This window comes from Esox lucius, chromosome 23, assembly GCF_011004845.1.
Source record: "Esox lucius isolate fEsoLuc1 chromosome 23, fEsoLuc1.pri, whole genome shotgun sequence".
Taxonomy (NCBI): Eukaryota; Metazoa; Chordata; class Actinopteri; order Esociformes; family Esocidae; genus Esox; species Esox lucius.
The window spans coordinates 23,630,017-23,648,464 of record NC_047591.1 but is presented as its reverse complement, the minus strand read 5'-3'; the positions used below and the strand labels follow the sequence as shown (position 1 = coordinate 23,648,464).

The window sequence follows — 18,448 nt, the reverse complement described above, 5'->3', positions numbered from 1 at the left end:
GAAATGCCTTCAATTGAAAGATGAGAATCTATACTTCAAAGTTGATTTCAAATCTTACTGTCCCAAAAACTGTGATGGGATCTGTACTTTACTATTTACAACTAATAAACATATTCTGCTGTCGATTTCACCAAAGAACGCTACAATCACATTTTAAAAAGTGCAGAAAAAGTTTAACGAGTGATACTGAAAGGATTGACAGAAAGACGACAAAGTGAGAAGAGGGAGGAAAGACACGGTAGGGAGGATGGAGGGGGAGAGAGAAAAAGAGGGAGGGAGAAAGAGGGAGGGAAAGAGAGGAGAGAAAGAGGGAGGGAGAGAAAGAAAGGAGAGAGGGTGAGGGGAAAATGCGCCACTGACCCACAGCATGACCACTACAAAGAAGGGATCACAGGAAGAAATGTAATTCGTTCAGCTCTCCTTCTCTCTCTCTTTCTCCACTCTCTCAGTCCCTCCCTCCCTCCTCTCTATCCTCTTTTATTTCTTTATGGGAGACCCCCCTCCCCACACACACCCCACACACACACACACACACTCATAATGTAATGGTCTAAAGGGGCTGTGAGGCGAAGGCTGAGAAAAGCCCCTGAAGATGAAGCCTGGACAGAACAGATGTGAAGGGTTTTGTTGAGGGGCTGGGAGGCTGGCAGGGTGGCGATAGGCTAATTTGAGCAGCATAAAGCCGGACCCTTTTCATATGCAGAGTGCTGCTTTGATCAAGGGCTGATGAAAGTGCAGGGACTTGAGAGGCCGACGTGGGGGGGGGCCTTTGTACCAGACAAGAAGGCATCTGCTGAGCCCTCTTCTCCCATACGCTGACCGCCGGAGGGAAGAAGTGTCATCAGAGTACTGTAGGCACATTAACAGAGGGGTTTGTGGCGGGCGGGCGTGCCTATAAATATCTATTCATGTGCCCCCTCGTCACCGCGCGAATCCGTGCATCACATAGCGATGGCGGCAGGTTCACAGGGCGCCGTGCCGGGACGTTTGATTGACTTTCCCTGTTGAGAAACAAATAAACGCGTTGTTCTGTGCGCGCGGGGGGCAGGGGGGCGGGGGGCATTGTGCTGAGATGAATGGCGAGTTGATGCAGAGCTGTGGGGAGTGTCTCTGGGCCATCGGGCCGAGCCACTGGGGAAACACAGAACCAAGATGACACTTGCCCTGGCCGGGCCAGAGCCCAACACGACACGGAACCGGTCGGGGACAATCAAAAGGTTCTAAGATCTCAGGTTCTGATGAGCAGCGTTGCACAGCCAAAGCCCAAGCAAGTGAGCGACATGGCTTATCAATGGAAGCCATTCATTTTCACTAAATAATCGTATAGGGGTTTTATAACTCAGCAATCCCTACATCAGTTAGGGTTTGTTCATACTGTGAGAGAATAAAATGCTAGTTTTGAATTTACACTGGCATGTTTGAGACATACCAGGCAGGACTGTGGAAAAACAGTCGAGCGATATGCATGCGCATTGCACAGAAACTTTATTACCTCAGAAGAAACACGTTACCTCCTGAGGCGGCTATCGATATCTGCAAGTTAACATAGTAACATAATCTAGCGTCTCGATTCTTCTTCGATACGACTCAAAATAAGTAGTGATGTATATAACCCCTTAGTCACTCCTCCATCTGTCCGGCGTTTTTGGGACACTCCCGTTTGCCTCCTCACACTACGGCAGTGTCTCAAATGGACCCTTTTTCCAGACAGTGTGCACTCTTTTTAGGCAAAGTCTATTGTTAAAAGTAGTGGACTATGTGGGGATGGGGTACCATTTGGGCTGTTGACAACAAGTCCAGCAACCAGCCGGGCGGTCCAGCTGAATGGTCTCTGGCCTCATGACAAATGTGTCCTTCCGACTTCATCGCCATTGGAACGCACAGTAGCTTGACAGGAAATGCAGACGGGAATCTCTCAGAAAACCGTGTTCACGGTAGCCGACATATTCAGTGACAGCTGAGGTACTTTGTGGAGACATGTATCTAAAGGACGTGATCTAACAAGACCGTGTGGAGGGCCTCGGACTGCTGTTTAACGGCGGAGTGTTAAACTCTGTTTAAAGGACGGTAAGATGCCAGCAGAGGAAACATGAGAATAATTTAAAACAGACTGAACTGTGAGGTGAAGACACAAACTGCATCCTATCTTTCCGCCCGCTTTCCATGTAGTGCACAAGGCCCTGGTCAAAGCTAGTGTACTGTATGCAAAACTGGGTGCCTTTTGGGATGACCTCGGAGACAAGATTAAAGCAGATGGGTCTGGGAGGTTATTGCATGTTGATTTAAATCCACTCGTCCACTCGTTAAAATGATTGTGTGCTACTAAACTGGATCTCTGGACATTCCCACAACAGGACCTTCCCTATGACAAGCTGTGCAAGTTTGTCAATGGTCTATGGTCATAACAGGATTAACTTTGGTCCATATAGACTGGGGTTCCTCAAGGGGTTCTCTCTGATGTGCATGTTAGCGTGTTGTACAGAGAACCATAATTACTTAAATCATAATGCTAGAAAAATGACTGTGGTATTTTTGTTGGTAAATTAAAATGAATGGATTTAAGAGACGGATTTAGACTGGCCTGGCTTTAGGATGTTCCCACTGAGGTCCCCTGAGGGAGTGGGCCCACTCACTCCCACAGGGAAGGGTTCGTTCGAGGAGGTGGACCAAGGAGGGGACTACCAAGGTTTGAACAGTTTGACCTCGTTGGCAGACCAAGGTAGAGGCTTTAATGTCAACCAATCCTAACACTTAAAACATGATCCAGGACAATGTCCCTTCAGCTAGTATTGAGCACTATTGCAAAATGTTATTCAGACACTGTTGCTACATCTCTATGAATTATTGACAAACCTAGAATCCCCCCACATCCCATTGTCAACCAGTAAGATGGAACAAGGTTGCTCAGCACTGTGCCCCCACTCGCTCACCACAACTCCCCCAAATAAATCCTTCACCAGAGCATGAGTGTTCTCTGCTTTCCCTTTTGCCTTGAACAACACTGCCTGTCAACACTTAGTTCTTGCCTGACTACCCAACCACATTTCTCTGTCCAAACGCTGCACCCACAAACGTTTCTCATCTGCAATTAGTCTGGTTCTGACTCCCTCCCAACATTTTTCAGATGATCCCGGAAACATGTGAGCAAAATGTTGTTTTGAAAACATGTAAGTGTCTTTAATATGCTGATTGGTGATTAGTGTTGATCCATTGGCCGACTACTTTCTGTTTTGTGCCTCTTATTTTCACATTACCACAGCGATGACTGTCTCTGACTGAAGGATTCACTGAACGGAGCAGCATAACTACCCTTATTGAGTGGTCAGGCAAGTCCGAAAATCCTCAGTATTATTGGGTCCGCTCCAGAGTGGAGAGTGTAAAGCAGGTGTGGTCAGAACTAGTGCTTATTCTGTCATGCTTGGCTGATGGCCACGTGTTTGCCGATCTGGGACTGTTCCTATGAGCGTTCAGACAAGCAAACTGATTCAAGCACAGTTAAAGTACTTGAAATTATTTAAAACAGCCTACTATCGGAGCACAGGTCTTGACCAGACAATGACTCTGGACAGTCTAGGTTGATGTACTAACACTGTTTAAAGTTGTGTAATAAAGCCTGTTATCTCTGCAGTGTCTTCTAGCTACTCTGCATCTACCCCTTTGATCCCTTCACAGGCTCCAGCAGAGACGCCAACAGCAATCCAGGTCTAGAGATTTGACCTCCACATTCCTCCAGGGGCTAATGAGTAGACAGAGCAGCAACTCGCAGGGCCTAACTCGTCATTACAGATTACCCAAGCCTGACTCAAGCATGCCTTTGAAGGTCCTGTATTAATTTTCCAATCCAGACCTGGATAAGGGGCAAAATAACATAGAGGTGCTTGACCACGTTTCCTATATGACAACTTAGGAAATTACAGGGGTACGATAGCAGATTTCCTACTTGACAACTTGCTAACATATTGGGGTGATATGGCAGATTTGCCTTGTTATAATGCGAGAAATAAAACAAGAAAGACAGTAGACAGTTTAACTGCAATATACAAGGTAACGGAGGTTTGTACAGCAACTGGTGCTGTAGAATGTTCTATAAGAATCTCCTGTCAATTCAGCTGTATTACCAGCCTGTTCAATGAATCCTTGAGGTCCGTGATCCACACACAAATAAACAGAATGTAGAAGACAGAAGGTCAATAGGTCTTGGGATGGGAGGGTGGCCTGTGTGTATGTAAAGGAATGGGAGACAGTTGTTTGTATGTATAGTAATAAGAGGATGGTATTCTGTCATGGTAAACCACGAGAAGAATAAAGAGATTCAGTGTCCAGGGATGTCCTGGTTTTTAGCCATTCATGCTGAATGTACGCCTGTCTGTCAGTAAGTGTGTGTGAGTGTGTGTGTCCTTAAGATATTGATTGAGACCAGGGTCTTGAAGGGGGCAAATCCAGGCCAGCCTAGCCCTGGGTCTTCAGGGTGGCCATTCCAGGCCAGCCTAGCCCTGGGTCTTGAAGGGGGCCATTCCAGGCCAGCCTAGCCCTGGGTCTTGAAGGGGGCCAATCCAGGCCAGCCTAGCCCTGGGTCTTCAGGGCGGCCATTCCAGGCCAGCCTAGCCCTGGGTCTTGAAGGGGGCCATTCCAGGCCAGCCTAGCCCTGGGTCTTGAAGGGGGCCAATCCAGGCCAGCCTAGCCCTGGGTCTTCAGGGCGGCCATTCCAGGCCAGCCTAGCCCTGGGTCTTCAGGGCGGCCATTCCAGGCCAGCCTAGCCCAGGGCAGTAAAGGTGCCAATCCAGGTCAGTGTGTAATCCTTGTATCTCCTTTCTGATATCACACCAGCCACTTAACCAGAGAAACCTCAACCGTGTTTTTCGCTGTCAGCTCCCTGTGCTGCCCCGGGCTGGCCTGCGCCCCCAATGGCCCCCTGTCCCCCACAGGGCTCTTAACAGCCTAGTCACCAATGCAGGGTGCAGGGTGCCGTTTGCCCCGCGGGTCCCGCTACCCCTCCCTGTGTGTTCACTTCACTTTGCAATAACATTCTTGTGGGAGCCAGTTTACCTTGGTGCGTGGCCACAGTCAAATATTTAGCCTGTCAGGGAGAATCAGCCTCAAGCCCCAGGGCCCCGGAGGACGGTGGAGGCCAATGGACCGGGTGAGTCTCCGATCACATGTGCAGCGCTGGGGCCCCAAGCCCCCTCCCGGGCCCACCACGGCCCCTGGTAGAGAGGCCCATCAACACAGCCCCTGCTGGGGAGGGAGGGCAGCGGGACGGCCAGATAGGTGTCGGCTCCACAGAGCTCCAGTGTCCAAAAGAGGACGTCCCAAATGGCGCCCTATTCCCTGTTCACGGTGTACTACTTTTCACCAGAGCCCTGTGGGATTCCCTGTGGGCACGGGTCCAGGGTAGTGCACTTTATAGTGAACAGGATGCCATTTGGGTCGGCGTGCGGACACAGGGCTCCTTCACAGGCCATTCATAACAGAAAGAAAATAATGGAGCCACTCAATTCAGACGTCCATTGAGAAAACATGAGCGTGGGGGTAAAAAATACAAGCAGAACCAAAACACACATCAATCTTGGGGCTGGCTGTTGACTCTGGGAAATAATGTTAATCTCGAGGACAGCATGTGTTAAACACAACATGGGAGCCGTGGCTTTCAGCTTATCTACTGATACTAGTCACTGATCTCTGTGCAAAGAATCGTTATGAAGGGGCCATCAAGACATGTTGTAAGTCTTAATACTGTCTGCTGTTGCCAGTTATTTTACTGCCTCTGAGGCTCTTTAGTTGCTTCCCGGTGAAAACCCAATACTAGAAAACACACACACACACTTTTTGAACGCAAATCACATGCACACACACACACACAGTTTAATAGCAGCAACTTAGTGTGAGTTGCTTTGTATGTCCTTGTCAATGAATCACTGTGGCCGGTCCACTTCCCTGACCTCTTTTGTAATGCTCAGAACCTCTGATGTCCACTTCCCTGACCTCTTTTGTAATGCTCAGAACCTCTGATGTCCACTTCCCTGACCTCTTTTGTAATGCTCAGAACCTCTGATGTCCACTTCCCGACCTCGCTGAGAATCTCTGAGGTATACTTTTTGAACGCTCATAATCTTTAAAGGTCCACTTCCTGTCCTGCCTTATATAGCCTATTTATATATTGAGTTGACGGTGTCTTAATCGGAAATGGCACCCTCCATATAATAGTGCCCTACATTTGCCCAGAGCCTATCATAGCCCATCTAGTCAGATGTAGAGAGCACGGTAATGGAAGGAATAAGTTGTCTTTTGGGATGCAAATGTTTAGCTAACCAGGCTACAAAAGAACAGCGGCTACATCTGCTCTGCCGTAAGGTCACTAATGCACTTCCTGTTTTAACCACACATGATCAGAGGTCACAGAAACATTTTCTGACTTAAAGCGTTCTAATGAACACAGTCACAAATCGTGGAGGAACCTTGTTTAACTAATGGAACAACACACAAATGAAGGTTTGTATAACACCATAATGAGTCCATGACCCAATGTGTTTCTGGGCTGTAGACAATTCCCTGGAATTCAGACAGAACCTTAACCTCACTCATACCTTCATATCTAACCTCATACCTTCATATCTAACCTCATACATTGATATCTAACCTCATACATTCATAACTAACCTCATACATTCATATCTAACCTCATACCTTCCTAACTAACCTCATACATTAATATCTAATCTCATACATTCATATCTAACCTCATACATTCATATCTAACCCATACATTCATATCTACCCCAAACATTGAAATCTAACCTTAAACAGTCATATCTAAACTCATACCTTCATATCTAAACTCATACTTTCATATCTAACCCTAACCTCACTGATACATTCAAATCTTACCTCATACATTCACATCTAACCTCACTGATACATTCACATCTAACCTCACTGATACATTCACATCTAACCTCACTGATACATTCACATCTAACCTCACTGATACATTCACATCTAACCTCACTGAAATATTCACATCTAACCTCACTGATACATTCACATCTAACCTCACTGATACATTCACATCTAACCTCACTGATACATTCACATCTAACCTCACTGAAATATTCACATCTAACTTCACTAATACATTCAAATCTAACCTCACTTATACATTCATATACAACCTCATACATTCAAAGTGTCTAAACCCTCTGTGATGGTCTAAAACCTCCGTGATGGTCTAAACTCTCTGTGGTGGTCTAAATCATACCATCTTCACAGTAACAGGAGCCAGATTTGACCCATTAACAGTGACAACAGGTTTGGCATGGAGATGTCTAGCTGTGAGACGCACAATCATAGACCAACCCATTCTAGCAGTCCTACAAAGACCTGGTCTGAACCCAAACATCCCGGCAAGCCTAAACCTTGACCGTAGGGTTCGACTCAATCTAAAGTATGACTGTGCAAAACTAGGAATGGAAAAGCTAAAAAATGTGTCCATCTAGTGGAAAATAGCAGCAGATAGAACCATTCCAAACCTCAGAGAGAGAAATGCATTCTGGTTGCGCTGCGGTGAGAGCAGAGGTTAGTCAGCCAGAGACGTTGTCGTGGTGTAGCTCAGTTGAAACCACAACCACCACACCACAGACCGGAACATTATGCAAATCACTAACAGAACATTCCTCCAAGACTTTAAGGCTCAAAGTTCTGTCCCTCTGCGTTTTGATTTCAAGAATCTGGCACTTACCGGACAAATCGTTACTTTTAACTTTTAATGATTTAAGATTAACAGGTGAACCAAATGGGAAAAAATTATAATAAAAAAAAAAACTTTTGTTTCCTCTGATGAGTATCTTCAGTTAATTGTTTTTGATGTTGCCTTAATTGCCTGATTAAGATTAAACGATGAGAAATTACATCCAATCTGTATCAATGTTATCTGACACAGAAATCAACTTCATATGTTTACAGTTTATGGAGAGGCTGTACGTACAAATGTTAAAAGTAGATCAAGGCTTTTATTGAGAATAGAAGATGTTGAGAGAGAATAAGAATGAGAGAGAAATATAAAGAGAAGAGTATAAAGGAATCACAAAGAGAGAGAGAAATATAAAGAGAGAGGAGAGTATAAAGGAGTGAGAAAGAGAGAGAGAACGAGCAACTGCTAGAAAGAGATGGACATGGTTACTCAGGACGGAGAGGAACACCGCTCTTTTCCTCAGCTCTCCTCATCTTTTATGATGTCAGTTACCAAAGTGAGACGAAGAAAGCTCCGCTCCTTTGACAGACAGTCGTTGGCTGCAAATGAAAACACGGTCTGTCATTACATCTGAGTGGGAGGGGCTGTTGCCTAGTCAACAGGGAGAAAATGTGTCCTACAGTATTCTACAGAACCTGCTGGAGTTAGAGCATGAGGAGCCCTCACCATTCCACTATATCTCTACTGGTCTCTCCCTGGTCTGGTTGTCTATACCTCGAATGGTCTCTCTCATGCTGTGTGTGTGTGTGTGTGTGTGTGAGCGCAACACATTGACCCGCTCTTCAGCGGCTGAAATAATTTGAAAGGGCAAGGAGATCATTTTTGGGGACACGTTGAAGTGTTTTACGCTTGTGGACGTCTGCAAACTCAGCCAGCAGCAAATGCTACCACACTGCCCAGCCTCCATTTATGGACGCCACAGTCTATCTTAGATGCGTTATATAAGTCCTAGTTTTAGGCATCTATAATCATTACGCGGATTTGTGGTGAATATATATGAATTCGATTTCAGAAAGGGTCATGACCCCATGTCTTTAGTGAAAGTTCCACCCATGGTTCCATATATGCCTGAAACCGTCAACTGTGTCATGATTCGCCTCAGTAAACCCCTTTAGATTGGTCACATACACCCATGGATCTAGTAACCCTGGTCGGGAACCAGTGACATAGCTCATGGCCTCGAAGATACTGAATCTTAGAAAGCAGTGTTTTTTCTCTGTCTCTGGGCGTTCGTCTGCATCCACAGATTTCAGGACACTGCAATCTAAAAGGCTGAGGTAGCCCCTAGCACAGCTAGCCCATAGCACAACAAGCACATAGCCAGGCTAGCCCCTAGCACAGCTAGCACATAGCCATGCTAGCCCATATCCAGGCTAGCCCATATCACAGCTAGCCCATAGTCAGGCTAGCCCATATCCAGGCTAGCCCATATCCAGGCTAGCCCATAGCACAGCTAGCCCATAGTCAGGCTAGCCCACAGCCAGGCTCTGCCGTCTCATACTAATGTCAACAAATGGTGCATTTGTACAAATTATACGACTTATGATTGTCCTTCTATGGAAATAGCAGAGTGACTCCTGTAAATATGTTTGAGGTAGCCAGGGTCTGCCAACTCATACAAACAAAAATGTTTTCGCATGGATCAGATTTACACCAAGCACTGCTCCTGTTTCCCAAATGGCATTCTATTTCCTACAGAATGCCCTACTTTTGACCAGGGACCACAAGGAATAGGTTGCCATTGGGGATTAAAACTATATCTCAAACCCTAATAGTGGGGTTGGACGTAAACGACTGAACCCCAAACCCTTTAATAACCTTCTGTGTTTACGATAGTATGGTTTACTATCGTTGTGACTTCTGGTGCTATAAGTACTGTACAACACACACACACACACACACAATATTGACCGATGTACACTTGGCTGGCATACAAACACTCATCCGAAATCTGCGTGCCTAACCATAACTCCCCGCTCCCATCCACGCTAAGCACCGGACCATCACATAGCCTGTTGTCCTGAGACACATCAGTCAGTCAGACACGATGGGGGGGCCGCTTGGTGATTTGTCAGAAGGGTGTTCCGCCGTAGCTCCCACCCTGGAATAACAGCTTGGCAGTACGTGAAGTGTGACATGTTGTGGCTGTATTTGCTATGGGGGCGCACACAATCAAAGACGCAGGCACACGCACACACACACTCTGTGGGGGTTCCAGGCAGGCTGAACGTCACATGACAAATCCACTGGGGTGCTTACAAATTTCACCTGGAAGGGAGGAAGAAACGCTTGAGTTCCTCGTGTGTTTAAAACAACTGGTCTTACTATCACCAGGGTGACTGGTATGTAACATAATTCACCCCAGTTACTATGGTTGCTGGTCTTTGTAACATATTGCTATGGCTAACTGTAGGTGAAAATATTCATACATATACACATATATATTCCATTACACATATATATTACACATACAGTATTTAAAAATACATTTAAAATAATTTATTAGCATTTTATTGCATGACATAAGTATTTGATCACCTACCAACCAGTAAGAATTCAGTCCCTCACAGACCTGTTAGTTTTTCTTTAAGAAGCCCTCCTGTTCTCCAATCATTACCTGTATTAACTGTACCTGTTTGAACTTGTTACCTGTATAAAAGACACCTGTCCACACACTCAATCAAACAGACTCCAACCTCTCCACAATGGCCAAGACGACAGCTGTGTAAGGACATCAGAGATAAAATTGTAGACCTGCACAAGGCTGGGATGGGCTACAGGACAATAGGCAAGCAGCTTGGTGAGAAGGCAACAACTGTTGGCGCAATTATTAGAAAATGGAAGAAGTTCAAGTTGACGGTCAATCTCCCTCGGTCTGGGGCTCCATGCAAGATCTCACCTCGTGGGGCATCAATGATCATGAGGAAGGTGAGGGATCAGCCCAGAACTGCACGGCAGGACCTGGTCAATGATCTGAAGAGAGCTGGGACCTCAGTCTCAAAGAAAACCATTAGTAACACACTATGCCGTCATGGATTAAAATCCTGCAGTGCACGCAAGGTCCCCCTGCTCAAGCCAGCGCATGTCCCGGCCCGTCTGAAGTTTGCCAATGACCATCTGGATGATCCAGAGGAGGAATGGGAGTTGGTCATGTGGTCTGATGAGTCAAAAATAGAGCTTTCTGGTCTAAACTCCATTTGCTGTGTTTGGAGGAAGAAGAAGGATGAATACAACCCCAAGAACACTATCCCAACCGTGAAGCATGGAGGTGGAAACATCATTCTTTGGGGATGCTTTTCTACAAAGGGCGACTGCACCGTGTTGAGGGGAGGATGGATGGCGCCATGTATCGCGAGATCTTAGCCAACAACCTCCTTCCCTCAGTAAGAGCATTGAAGATGTTGTCGTGGCTGGGTCTTCCAGCACTACAACGACCCGAAACACACAGCCAGGGCTACTAAGGAGTGGCTCCGTAAGAAGCATCTCAAGATCCTGGAGTGGCCTAGCCAGTCTCCAGACCTGAACCCAATAGAAAATGTTTGAAGGGAGCTGAAAGTCCATATTGCCCAGCGAAAGCCCCTAAACCTGAAGGATCTGGAGAAGGTCTGTATGGAGGAGTGGGCCAAAATCCCTGTTTCAGTGTGTGCAAACCTGGTCAAGAACTACAGGAAACGTATGATCTCTGTAATTGCAAACAAAGGTTTCTGTACCAAATATTAAGTTCTGCTTTTCTGATGAATCAAATACTTATGTCATGCAATAAAATGCAAATTAATTACTTAAAAATCATACAATGTGATTTTCTGGATTTTTGTTTTAGATTCCGTCACTCACAGTTGAAGTTGAGTACCTATGATAAAAATTACCGACTTCTACATGCTTTGTAAATGGGAAAACCTGCAAAATCGGCAGTGTATCAAATACTTGTTCTCTCCACTGTATATATTCTCCTACAGGTGTGGTGAAAGACACGTCTGGTAAAACGATGTGGAACAAGAAAGGTTTCAACCATCGCTGAAAAGCCTGATGTTGACAGGAGGGAGAGGAAAGGAACTACCTACATTTACGGTAGGTTTTAAATGAATTCGTATTCATCTTTTCAATTGTGTGTAACTGTGCAGAATTTTGTATCAGGAGACATCAAAAAAAACATTTTACAACTGCATTTTAAAATCTGCACATGAAATAGCGTTTTTATGCTGCATTTCAGTAATTTAGTGAAGTTCCATTTGAAAGAAAACATAACTGAAATAATTTTGTTGACAAAACTGCGTTTCAAACGTTATTAAATTAAACACATAACACTGTGGTTGGTTAACTTCTCGGGTCATTATGCTAAACATTCAATCTAATTTGTTTAACAAGCCCTTGTTGATGATGTGAAGCACGTTAACAATTCATATGTGTAATTTAAACAAGTCCGCCTCCCAAATTATACACTAATCCCTGTGCACTTGGGCCCAAATAGGTCCTGTGGAAAGTGATGCACTCTAAATCTAGAACAGGGTGCTATTTAGGATACAATTTGACTAAGTAACGGCTGAGGACTATTACATACACATGCTAATATAGGGCCATAAGGCTTCAGATGAGTACGAATAACTCCCTTTAAGGGATTAACCAACAGCTCCACGGTAGAACAATATAGCTATAAAGACATTACAATTAAGTGGTAACTTTACCACTATAATAATAGAAAATGTATTACACTGGTAAAGTGTATTTCATTGTGCAAAGATAATCTGAAAGTATGAAATAGTAGAATAGTCGAAAAGAAATAAAGCAGAACATATATAATCATATCATTCAGCGTCATCTTTTAAAAGCCCAAACAGATTGAATAGCCTGGAGACAGTCATAGCCCAGTCACAGATGCATGAGAGCTGTTTGCTGTGGCTTGACCAGTGCATGGAATTTCACAGAAAAGACAGTACAGTAGACCAGACTGGTAGGCAGCTCTGACACCATTCAGAAGGGAAGCCAGTACAGTAGACCAGACTGGTAGGCAGCTCTGACACCATTCAGAAGGGAAGCCAGTACAGTAGACCAGACTGGTAGGCAGCTCTGACACCATTCAGAAGGGAAGCCAGTACAGTAGACCAGACTTTTAGGCAGCTCTGACACCATTCAGAAGGGAAGCCAGTACAGTAGACCAGACTGGTAGGCAGCTCTGACACCATTCAGAAGGGAAGCCAGTACAGTAGACCAGACTGGTAGGCAGCTCTGACACCATTCAGAAGGGAAGCCAGTACAGTAGACCAGACTGGTAGGCAGCTCTGACATCATTCAGAAGGGAATCCATGCCGGGTCGGCAAGGAAGTGGGTGATATGGGCAGACCCAATGTGTCACGATCAGGACTGAAATGTTGTGAATGTGCTCTAATTTATTAATTGTGTTTAGAGGCATATCAAGTTGGAGGAAGTTGTTCTGCATCCAAGATTTTACCTCCATCTGAACATGTGGACAAGATTGATGAAGCACATGCTGTGTCAAGCCTGGGCACCTTAGTTTCTGGGTACCGATGGAACCTGAATGTCATCTGGGTACCCGTGGAACCTGAGTGTCATCTGGGTACCCGGGAACCTGAGTGTCATCTGGGTACTGATGGAACCTGAGTGACATCTCGGTACCCATGGAATCTGCACGAAGTTCACCACAGGTACTACCAGGAAATTACATCATTAAGACTTTTGTCTTTTTTAGATGACACACGGATGCAAATTAAAACGTTGTCAAGCTTGTCAAACATTCTCCTGACTAAATTTTTTAGGTCAAGGCTGTTATTGGTAGCAAGTCGAGACACACAGGAGAGACGGGTATTGAACATTGGTCTCTGTCGGGAAGCCAAACCACTGTATCCAAGCCCTGCACATCTTTAATAAATATTGACTAAGCAATACCACAGTTAAATTAGAATACTTAAAACACCAAGTAAGATGTCATGATTATACATTACACATTTTAACACAGAACTACTGAAGGCTTTTAACATATTTTCTAATGTTAATTACAGTAGAAAGGAATCAAGCCAGCGATATATCTAGAATAGAATCTGCTCATGCATAATGGTGCTCCGCTTCATTAAAATCACAGTCTGCGTCAGCAATGACACCCTGTGCACTTTTGGGTGCACCCATTCTCCCAGCCGCCAGAGGGTTCTTGCCAAAAGTAATGCAATATATAGTGGAAAGTGTGCGTAGCTGCGGACACATGCTCTGTATTTTAATCTAGAAAATAATCAGATTCTGGGATCCAGGTGCTATAGTTAGACCCACTACACATAATATGTTAGAGGACTGTTGTTTTGCAGAATCCGAAGTGAGAGGCCCATAGAACACAGGCTGTTCCCCCATGGATCCATTCTCACACTCTGCTAAGCAACAAAACCCGACTTCACGGCATTTGGCTTGGCCAGGACTAAGTGCGTCAGCATGCATTGTAAGTCCATTATGTCTCCGTGTATGGCAGGTATTTACATTTTCACATGTTCATTTCCTCCTTTCGCTCTCCCGGACACCCTACCCCCCTTCCACCCACAATCTGTCTTTTTCCCTCCCTGTATCTGTTTTCCCACCATCTGATGTGAACCGCGCTGATAACCGCTTACTCCCCGCGTCTCGGTGGTACCGTAGGCCTAGGCCGTGAGACTCTTCAGGAGCCGGTGCCAAAAAAAGTTATTATGTCCAGATCTGAGCTCAACAAGCATTGAGTTGCGCTACCCGGAAAGGCCCTCGGCTGCATAAGGAACAGGAGCAGGGACACCTTTTCAAACCCAGAAAATAGGACCTGGAATCCCATATGCAAGCATAGCTTATCACCTTTGAGCTGCGTGTTTGAATTTTATTTATGTATTTTCTGACAATAGCATAAATTATAATAAATGGAACAGTGAAAACTATCCATCAGCCTGTTCTCACGAACACCGACATCCACAGCACCCAAAAATGCCCGAGGCATTCTGGGTAAGAGGAGACTGGTTATTGTGGACGTATTCAAGCTTCAGCTGAGCTTTAACTATCTACTGAGGATTGTGGGGAAAAAGGTTCTTGTTTTCAAAAGGTGATAACATCTGATCACCTTTCTTTCATGTGTGCATCCTGTCCAGGGGATTTACTTCTACATTAAGATGCCTCATACCACACAAGCACAAGATACTGAACTTCCTGCCCTCTGGGCCCTTCTAGCTTGAAAAAGTATTACCTACTTCTCTGTTGCATACCAGTTCAAATGACACCAAGAGACAAAAAAAAAACTCTGACAACAGCACAATAACAGAGTCAATTGGAGGATAAGGAACTGTGAATGTCCAATATCTGACATCCATCACATAAAACGCTGGAGGCTTTCTGTTTTGTAGCTGCTTAAATGACCAAGCTATGGCTACAACTGTTATATATTCAAGGAATTTGAATTTAGGACACAACTCTATTGCAAGATTTCCCTGACAACAGATGCTTTCGGTTGGGTACCTGTTCAAATGAGATCAGGAGATCAAACGTCATGCCTCTTCTGACAGTATGACAATGTCACCATAAATTTGTGAAATTAGAACTGAAAAAAACTGTCTTAGTGAATCCCAGATAAAAATCACCAGCACAGACATCCCCACAGACAGACAGACCTCCCCACAGACAGACATCCCCACAGACAGACAGACCTCCCAACAGACAGACAGCCATCCCCAGAGGCAGACAGACATCCCCACAGACAGACAGACCTCCCAACAGACAGACAGCCATCCCCAGAGGCAGACAGACATCCCCAGAAGCAGACAGACATCCCCACAGACAGACAGACATCCCCAAAGACCAATGAGACCAGAGGAATTCACAGGAATCTCATATGTGTGTGTTTGGTCAACAAGACAGAAGAAACCAGGCACCACACTGTGAAATGTAACCTATTCTGAGGGGGAGCTGTGAAGACATGAAGACATAACACCAACTGTGTTCCAAAGGGCATCCTATTCCATACCAAATGCACTGCATTAAACCAGAGCCTGACCAAATCTAGTGCACTAAATAGGGAACTGGGTGACATTTGGAACACAGACATCCTCTTCAATGTAGAATGTGATGGTGATACCGCAGATGGGACTGTCATTTGGGAATTGTACGTTCCCCCTGTCAATAGCACTGCTACCTGTAGGGTACAACTATGAAACCCCCAGGTAAATTAAGGAGGGAATAGCTCATCAGATTCACTAAGACGTAGCGGCAGAGCACGAAACGGAAAATAGGGTGCAGTGCAGTACTATTCTATGTTCAAATGTATTTCCAGTCACATACTGGTTATTAAACCTACAGGATGTCATTAGGCGTTTTCCGGTTCTCTGGGCAAAACTGAGTGCTAAATACATGCTGTCAACATTACGTGGACTTCTAATGGTTTTATTTATCTGGAAATACTACTGATTTAAAAACACGGTGAAAGTAAAAAAAAACAAAGAGAGGATCTACAGTTGTAAGGAGAAATGGGTGGAATATTGCAATCAGGATGAGACCGAGGGTGCTGGGTGTTGGTCTTTGTTCCATTATTTAGACATCGCTCATTAAATAATCTAATCTGATTACCAAGCAGTTCCAACAGATTTTCCTCTGTGGATAAACTCTGCTAATCAATGGCAGGATGCCCAAATAGTGCCCAAGCAGAATGGATGAGAAGGACCCCTATTGTGTTCACATGGGCTTAGAACTTTCCTTTCCTAGGGGGCGGCCCCAATCACCCCCTATTCACTATTGTACACAACATGGGGAAACATAGGGTGCGATTTGGGACTCCAGCCTATTGACCCACTCACATAATTATCAAACCCAGAACCATACGCTTTATTGGGTGGCTTTTGTGGCCACTGTTCGTGACAGGGCATGTGGCAGAACCACTTCAAGAAAGTGCACTCAGCTAATATATTCACTGAATAATAATTTCCTCATTGGCTTTTTTATTTTTTTTAAATTGCTCCTCAGTATATCGGAGAAATGATACCGTGCGTGAGAAGGAAACATTTTCTGAGCTACCATTCTGTCAAACATGTCAAAGGGATCCTTTGAAGGATTGAGTGAGTGATGACTGTGGGAAATTAATCCAGTCCTGAGCAAGCTATCAGACAAATAGTTCGCTATGTAGAGAAAAGGGTGCCATTTATGACCAGCTTACTCCCAACCACATCTGCCACAGTTTCATCCACATCAAGCCACAAACCTCATACGTCAATCATATTATTATTGAAGCTATTGTATTCCCCATGAGGGAGACACATTCTTCCTAAAGCGAGTATGCTTTCATCGTAGACGGGGAATTATTATAATTAAAGTTGAAATTAGTGCTGCTTGAAAAGCTCCAAGCTCGGTTTAATGTTTTAATGCTAAAGCGCAATCAAAAATTCAAGAAAGATTGATAATTTAATCCAGATTTTTTTGTATTCACAGCTTTATAAAAACAAAGTCTGTCACTTTTTAGATTACTTATTTATAGGCATGTGCCGAAATATCAAAATTGTATTTATCATACTGCATCAATGAAAGGAGCTGTTCATTTGGCTTCATGATTTCCTTACTATTGTGACCAAAAAATAATAATCTGATAAGTTACAAAATACTTCATTAAAGATTGTTTATCCACACTTCTGGAACAATGAGGAGCAAAGAGAGGGCATCTTATTGTTCCAGGGCATTTCTTCATCAGGGTAACGTCATTTTAAAAAGAGATCAGGCAATCTCATAATTTTGACAGGTATGATGTAACTTATTTGAACATCCATTTCCCACTCTCACATAATTGGAAACTACTTCTTTGCCTTTACATTAGTAATTTGCACTTTGCTAATTGTTATGAAGCCAAATGAGCCACGTATTTAAAGTTAACAGAGCACAGGAGAGCCAACTCTAGCAGCACAGAAATGACACAGAGTTTGAAAAGACTTAACGCCAAGAAATGCAGTATTGTTTTCTTACTCCATAAAACCTGGGGTCTCTGCACATGCGGAATTCCCATACATAGTCTGTGGTGCGTGGAGGAGAGCTCATCTGTTGTCAGAGATGAATTCATTTTGGCAGATTGCAAAATAGATCCTCTGCATTTAACAAGGGAGAAATATATTGTTCCTGCATATAAACAATTTGGTAACTTGACAGACTGTAGTTACGCTGTAAATGACCCAGAGTTTTGTCACTCTGTAAGCCCAGTGGAATGAGGGGTGTCAAATGGAGCTTTCATCTGGTCACATTGTCAACGGCCACAGTGCAGATGGGAAGCCTGATGGCTCTCGGGCTAACTGCACAAACCAGTGAGCCGTCTTTTAAAAGTAAAATGTAAAACCCACCGCGGACATTTATCACACAAAATGTATTTATGGTATGTACCCCAATCGACTGTGGTTCCCCAGTGGTTTGTCTTTGCTGTGCCAGAGCATTTGTTTTTCATGGAGATAATCGTTATTTCACAAAGCTCTGTCTCACCTCTTCAGTGGGAGAGAGCAATATAACCAGATGACACTGCACTCGCGCTAGCTTGACCCTGCTCTCCCTGAGTGAGAGAGTTGCGCGCACAGAGAGACAGTCCAACAATTACTTCAAGGTATTTATGAACTTTGTGAATGTTTGTTGTTACTACCCTTTAAAGCAGTAGAACTATATGAGCTTACTGTAAATGTGTCAACGCTAGTAATAGGATGTTATATTTTGTTGAAATGATTATCAGAA

General features: G+C 44.4%; 1 protein-coding gene across 1 annotated transcript in view; it reads right to left on the bottom strand.

Moving 5' to 3' along the window:
- Positions 1-18,448, bottom strand: part of trabd2a (TraB domain containing 2A) — a 59,004-nt gene that overhangs the window by 33,178 nt on the left and 7,378 nt on the right. The gene's annotated exons all lie outside the window — the stretch shown is intronic.